The sequence below is a fragment of the Rhyacophila brunnea genome, unplaced genomic scaffold, assembly GCF_057557595.1.
Source record: "Rhyacophila brunnea isolate RB1 unplaced genomic scaffold, BYU_Rbru_1.0 scaffold_157, whole genome shotgun sequence".
Classification (NCBI taxonomy): Eukaryota; Metazoa; Arthropoda; class Insecta; order Trichoptera; family Rhyacophilidae; genus Rhyacophila; species Rhyacophila brunnea.
The window spans coordinates 542,094-549,118 of NW_028232813.1; the positions used below are offsets into that span (position 1 = coordinate 542,094).

General features: G+C 26.3%; 1 pseudogene; it reads right to left on the reverse strand.

Moving 5' to 3' along the window:
* Positions 1-1,044: 1,044 nt before the first annotated feature.
* Positions 1,045-2,712, reverse strand: LOC147074729 (uncharacterized; annotated as a pseudogene).
* Positions 2,713-7,025: the final 4,313 nt, after the last annotated feature.

A 7,025-nucleotide genomic window follows, 5' to 3' on the forward strand; every position in this document is an offset into this window, starting at 1 on the left:
AGTCGGCGAAGACATAATGTGTATGTGAAAAGTAGGTGACTATTTTGTGGAAAGGTTAACACATAGGGTTTGTTGTAACTTTCGAAACCAAACGAAATTAATGTCTTATATTTCTATATATTTTTCTTTGCGCAGTATATAACTTTCGATCTTTATAATTTGAGACACTGGGTTAAATAATTGAGTTACTCAACTATACTTAGCTTACTGATCAATAGAATGGAACCATGTGTTCGTGATAAAATCCAGGGTTTTGATTTTGAATATGGAAGATATATACATTTTATTTGTCAAAAACCCCGAATTTTAATCTATGACCAACTGTTTGACGAGAAAATTTTCCCGGTGGGCCGCCTGATGGTTTATTATGGATATCATACAGTAAAAATTGTATATTTTGCATTTAAGAGCTGTGTTGCGTATATGTTGTATTACCTGTATATCAAATTGATTGATAATATCTGATCGCTTGATCATCGTCACAGTGCTGATGAATTATTTCAAAAACTGGTCATGGTTTTCATTAATCACAGCATAATTAAAAATTGGAATCCATATAGTTTATAAGTGGTTGATCAACAATCAATGAATGAGTTGCCCCATATTCATAATATAACCATCAAATTTAGAAATTTAATATAGTTTACTGTGAATTTAGCAACATTATCAGAATGTGTTTCACCCATATTCATAACACAACCATCAAATTTAGAAATTTAATATAGAATACTGTGAATTTAGCAACAATCCTAGAATGGGTTGCACCCATATTCATAATACAACGATCAAATTTATAAATTCAATAAAGTTTACATAGAGTTGACAACAATCCTAGAATGGGTTGCACTCATATTCATAATATAACGATCAAATTTAGAAATTTAATATTGTTTTCTGTGGATTAAGCAACAACTTCGGAATGATCTATGTCGATATTAAACATAAAAAGAATGAACCCTGCAAATTTAAAGATATAAAAAAAGAATTAGCAATGGATTTTTTGCTATGTTGCACTAAGCTATGAATATTTTCATTTTAATTTTTTTATTTAAGATCTTCCGTAGTTTCAGTAACTTTTTCAACCTCAGGTTTCATCGCTGGAAATAAAAGAACGTCTTTAATATTAGCAGCATCTGATAAAAACATAACTAACCTATCGATTCCGATTCCCCATCCACCTGTTGGTGGAAGTCCATATTCGAGGGCTGTAACAAAGCCTTTATCCATTTTCATTGCCTCATCATCACCCTTTTCTGCATCCCTAACCTGCTCTTCGAATCTTTCTTTCTGATCAAAAGGATCGTTTAATTCCGTATAAGCGTTGCAAATTTCTTTTCCATTTATAAAAAGTTCGAATCTTTCGGTTAATAACGGATCATCTCTGTTCTTTTTGGCGAGTGGGGACATAACTAAAGGATGGTTCATCACAAAAGTAGGGTTAATACATTGTGGTTCGATGAATTCGCCTATCAACTTATCAAGGACCCTGGGCAAGGTATATGGTTCATGAAGTTTAATGTTTTCTTTCTTAATAAAGAATAGGAAAAAATCAAGCATTTCATCTAGATTACCACCATATAGCTTAAAACTAGAAATAAAATCTTTAGTTAGGTACTTTTCCCCTTCTTTTAATTCCCATTTTTTCATTATCTCACTCATTCTTAAATTAAGTTCAGAAATAATATCAATTCTTTTAAAAGGTCTTGAGAAGTTTAGTTCAACTGGATCCGGACGCTGCTCTCTTTTCATAGGCCAATGACTAATAACTTCCTTTTTGAATATTTCTTTGACCATTCCATTGATCATTTCTTCAGTCATTTCAATTAAATCGTTGTAATCAGCATAGGCCATATAAAACTCACATATTGTAAATTCTGGGTTGTGGGTTAAATCAATTCCTTCATTTCTGAAAACCTTTCCGAGCTCATAAACTCGATTTAATCCACCAACCACGAGCTGTTTTAGAGAAAGTTCGGGTGAGATTCTCATAAAAAGATCAAGATTAAGTTCATTATGGTGTGTTATAAAAGGTTTTGCTGCTGCACCCCCAGGAATCAAATTCATCATTGGTGTTTCTACCTCAAGGAACTCGAGATTATCAAGGTATCTCCTTATATAATTTATGATTTTGCTTCTTGTATAAAACCTATTCAAAGACTCTGTGTTTGTTAGAAGATCAAGGTATCTCATTCTATAAATCATATCAGGATCTTTCAATCCAAAATGTTCAGACGGTAATGTTCTCAAACAGGGCGCTAAAAGTGTGAGTGAGGTCGCAAAAACAGATAACTCATTGTTCTTTGTTCTTCCAGGATGGCCAGAAAATCCAATAACATCACCTCTTTTGAAATAATCAATGGCTTTAGAAAATTTAGAAGGACCAAAGGTAATAAAATTATTTATACTGAGATTATCGATTTCTGGCTCTTCTTGTGCAAAATTTTGAACAACAACCTGTATATAATTTCCATTATCGAAAAGTTTGTAAAAATTAAGTTTCCCAAACTTTCTCATTGTAATTAATCTACCTGCAGAAGCAACTATATCTGTCGATTTATTTTCCTGTTTAACATCGGAATATTTGGATATTATCTCCGAAATGGTATTCTTTACCACGTATTTATGCGGATAACATATCTCATTCGCTGCTAGTTGTTCTTTAATCTGTTTGGATCGTTGAATGTAGTATTCATCTTCTTTAATTTCGGCCATTTTCCTTTGATGGGATAAATTTAATATATAAAAATAGCTGGATGGTTTAAAACATCAGTAAATTAAAAAATCACATATTGCATGATATATATTTAAAAGGAATCTGATATTCCATGGGCATAAATCAGCAACGCCAAAAACTCTAATATCTAAAAAAATCATTCATTTCTTAGAACTAGAGTTGTAAGATAGAAACTCTGAAATTTCTTAAAATATTCTAAATTATCTGACGTTAAGGTATAAAAAAATGAACCATGATACTTTTAATTTTAATAAGCACAGTACTGAGAGCGAGTTTTCTTTTGGATAAATTTAGAAACTCAAATATTTCTAATTTTATAGAGCATAGGACTTTGAACGAATTTTCTTTGTGAATAAATATATAATATAAAATGAACTCAAATATTTCTAATTTTATAGAGCATAGGAATGTGTGCGAGTTTTCTTTGTGAATAAATATATATATAAAATGAACTCTGAAATTTTTAATTTTATAAATCACAGTACTGAGTGCGAGTTTTATTTGGGATAAATTTAGAAACTCGATATTTCTAATTTATAAAGCAATAACCTGTAGGCGAGCCTAATAATATTATTATGTTGGGCTTTTATTACCTATAAATCAGAATTATTGAGTAATAAATTGAATATTACTTTAAATTCAATTTATTTTATTAGGCCAAGTCTGTGGTACCAGATATAGAAATTTCTCGAATGAAAAAACCAAATTAATTAATATTTCCCATATTATATTAAGGCGCAAGGAATTCCAATGAAAGCACAAACAATTATATTGAGAAAAAAACCTTGATATAAAATTCTGTAAAGAAGACGATGCTTTGAGGAAAATCATAAAAATGAAGTTTCGGAAATAATTAGTTAACAAGTATGTTCTTTATAGCAATAAAAACCTATTTTTTATAACTTTAAGTAACCAAAAATAATATTCACTGATGTATAAATATAATAATATATAGAAATCGCTTTTTAAAGCACAATGCTCAAAAAATACATAGTATATAAAAAGGTTCCCTGACTATACACATAATTATTTGAGCCGAGAAATGTGGCAAACCATTATCTCGCATATTAAAATAAAAATACGTTTTTATAGGGTTAATTATTTTAGAGCGATTACATTTAAGAACTTAGCATTCATATTTTCGTATAATAAAATATAATGAAATATGGCTTGTATAGAAAAGTAAAAGTCATGATATGTAATATTATTTAAAAAAAACAAAACTTTAATTGATAATAAACTTTTATTAACCTTTACAGCGTATGAGAAACAAATAAAAAAACATTCTTCGAATTTAAAAATTGCGCTCACTCCCAATTCTTTAAGAGATCTTAATAAAATAAATGTATTTAATATATTCTAAACGGATAATAAGTGCTATCATCAATTTTTTTTTAAATTTCAGATCATAGGTATGTGTAATTTAGTGATAAATATAATATAATAAAAATATCATAGAAAAAATATCGTCTTCATACTTTCTATCACACCTTGTGTATAAAATGAAAGCCAAAATAACTATATTTATAAACCTATTATAGCTAATACCAGAACTTATATTACCTTCTTAACCAAGCCAAAAAATATAAATGAACTAAGTTTTGTACATATTTTCTTTTATTTCAAGAACTGCAGTATATTGTATACCAAATGTGTGTTAAATTTTTTTATGTGTGTAAAACCAGAAAGCGCCAAAAAATAAGTTGCGCATATAATCTAATGTCCTCTATATCACAATCGATTATAATTTCATAAAATCAGAGGGCCGATTTTTTTTATTAGAGTATCTCCATAAGTTATATTTAAGAAATTTTGCGACCGCTTCCCCTGATTTTATATTTCTAACATTTTTACGTCATTCATTTTAGTGCCTTTTTAATCCTAGATTTTTAGTCGCTGTTTTTTTGATCATTATTTTTCATTTTTATTTGAATAATTATCGTCATTTATTTATTATTTATAAAAATATCGATCCTTATTCGTTTAGTTCTCATATTTTTCACTTGATTTGATTTCAATCATGATGATAGTCTGGATAAGGGTTTTTTGTCTATAATAGTGCATTCTATGCGTTTTTTTTTAGTATTTTCTTCCCTTATATATTTTTTTGGAGATTGTATATTTTATGATGAACGATATTTTCTTGTCTCTTAAATAAAACCTCAAATATATTCCTATCAAATAACTTCAGTGGTTTCATTTTGTTTAATACAAGCATTTTTCTGTCTTTATATTCTTCATCTCTTATGAAAAATTCATTTAATATGTTTTTTATTAAAAAAAATGAAGGAGAAAAAAATAGCAATTCTAAAATTAAAATATGATATATTTATGCGGTAAAAGGCAAGAAAAAATTGTAACTTTGATTGTATAAATTTTTTAACACATTTTTGGATTATATCTTGACCGCTTTTTTTTCTAAAATACATTAGAAGTAAATAAAAAATCTAATTGATACACGAAATATTTTTTTTTATCTGAAACATAGATAGATATACACCATTTCAAATATATAAATTCATGATATAATACTAATAAAAACATTATGAGAAAAATTAATTGGTTAAAAGATATTTTTATTGGTTTTAAATAATAATAATAAAAGGATAATTGGCTTAAAAATGAATTACATGGATTTTATTATTTTGATTAATAGCATTGTTGATATTTTGATCATTAAAAACATAAAAAATACTTGCGTATTTATAAATCTGGTGGTTTTTGAGTGTGTATAATATTGTTATATCCTATATAAAATTCGATTTAAAAGTTCACTTCAATAATTAAAAATAAAACGAAGAATATTTCTTACAACAAGAAATAATTGCTGGCGGTATTTTTGTACCTTAGATGTGCATTTAGGCAATAAAGACAGATAGATTGTTTTAAAAAGGTTTCTATATGACTAGAATAATCCATTATAAATTTAAATTATGCATGCAAAAATTTTACCTTCCTAATGTGTATAAATATACATTATAGTTACAATTAAAGAAATATTTGTATAAAATCCATAAAATTTTTATTATTAATATTGAAAATAAAATGATAAAGATTTCTATATTTGTACTTATTTCTCTTCTTCTAAGAAATACCAAATTTAACCGCAAAAGGTTGAAAAGATAAACATATTTTTGAAATTATAACGAATATAACATTAAATTCTTATCATAGATGATTAAAAATGCTTCATTATATATAAAATATATGATACTTCCATACATAAATATATATTTTAATTATACACTAAATATTTTCAGTTTCTTTTTGTCATTAAAGTATAATTCTAAAAGTTGAATATAACTTGATAGCAAAATTTTCCATCTATCCTACATTAATGTATTACTAAAATACTATAACTTCCTTCTATGATCGCTTTATAATAATCCACGTCTATTAATAAAATATGCTAGCGACTCTATGGACAGTGTATTAAACAAAAGAACTATTTACAGTTATATCATTTATGTAAAATAGCCAACATTTTTCTCTCAAAAGAGATATTGAAAAAAATACCATTGATTGCTTCAAATAACCGCGAAATCACTGTAAATTTTTTTTTAGTGAAATTTTAAGGATAATTATCACATTTTTTTCCATATACTAAGGTAAAAATCAATATACACATACAATAATCAGAGTTTATTCATTAATATTAATTAAAAATTAAAAAATATTAAGCAAAATAATTGACATGAATAATAATAAATAAAAGTTGTGCATTTATAGTTATTTTTTTGAAAAAGCGATCAAAACATCCAAATTATGTATATATTTTGCCATTAATATATAAAAATTAGTAAACCATACGTCTAGAAAAATAAGAAATATTTGTATTTGTGAAATTTGTTGAATTCAAGATATTTCTTCGCTCTACAATTTTTGAATATTATGTATATATCAGCTTACAATGAATATATGACTATTTTTATAAAATCAAAAATATATTATTTTATATCTTCGGAATGCTTAAATAATACTTCTTTTACATATATCTATGTAATTTATCCTTTCATTTCACAAAAAAATGGACGGTCAATATAGTTGCATAGTTATTTTATTTATAATAGCCATAAAAAAACATTTCTTTTTTTAAAATCATAAAAATATTTATTGAATTATTCTAACCACATTAGAAATAATCCATGCAATCTATTTAAATTTTATATGTTTGCAAAATATAGCTATTAAACCCAATCCAAAAATTAATGCATATCATCAATCACATTAGCTAAAAATTTAAATTTTTGTAAAGCATAAATACAATGAGACAAAAAAAAAATCAATCAAA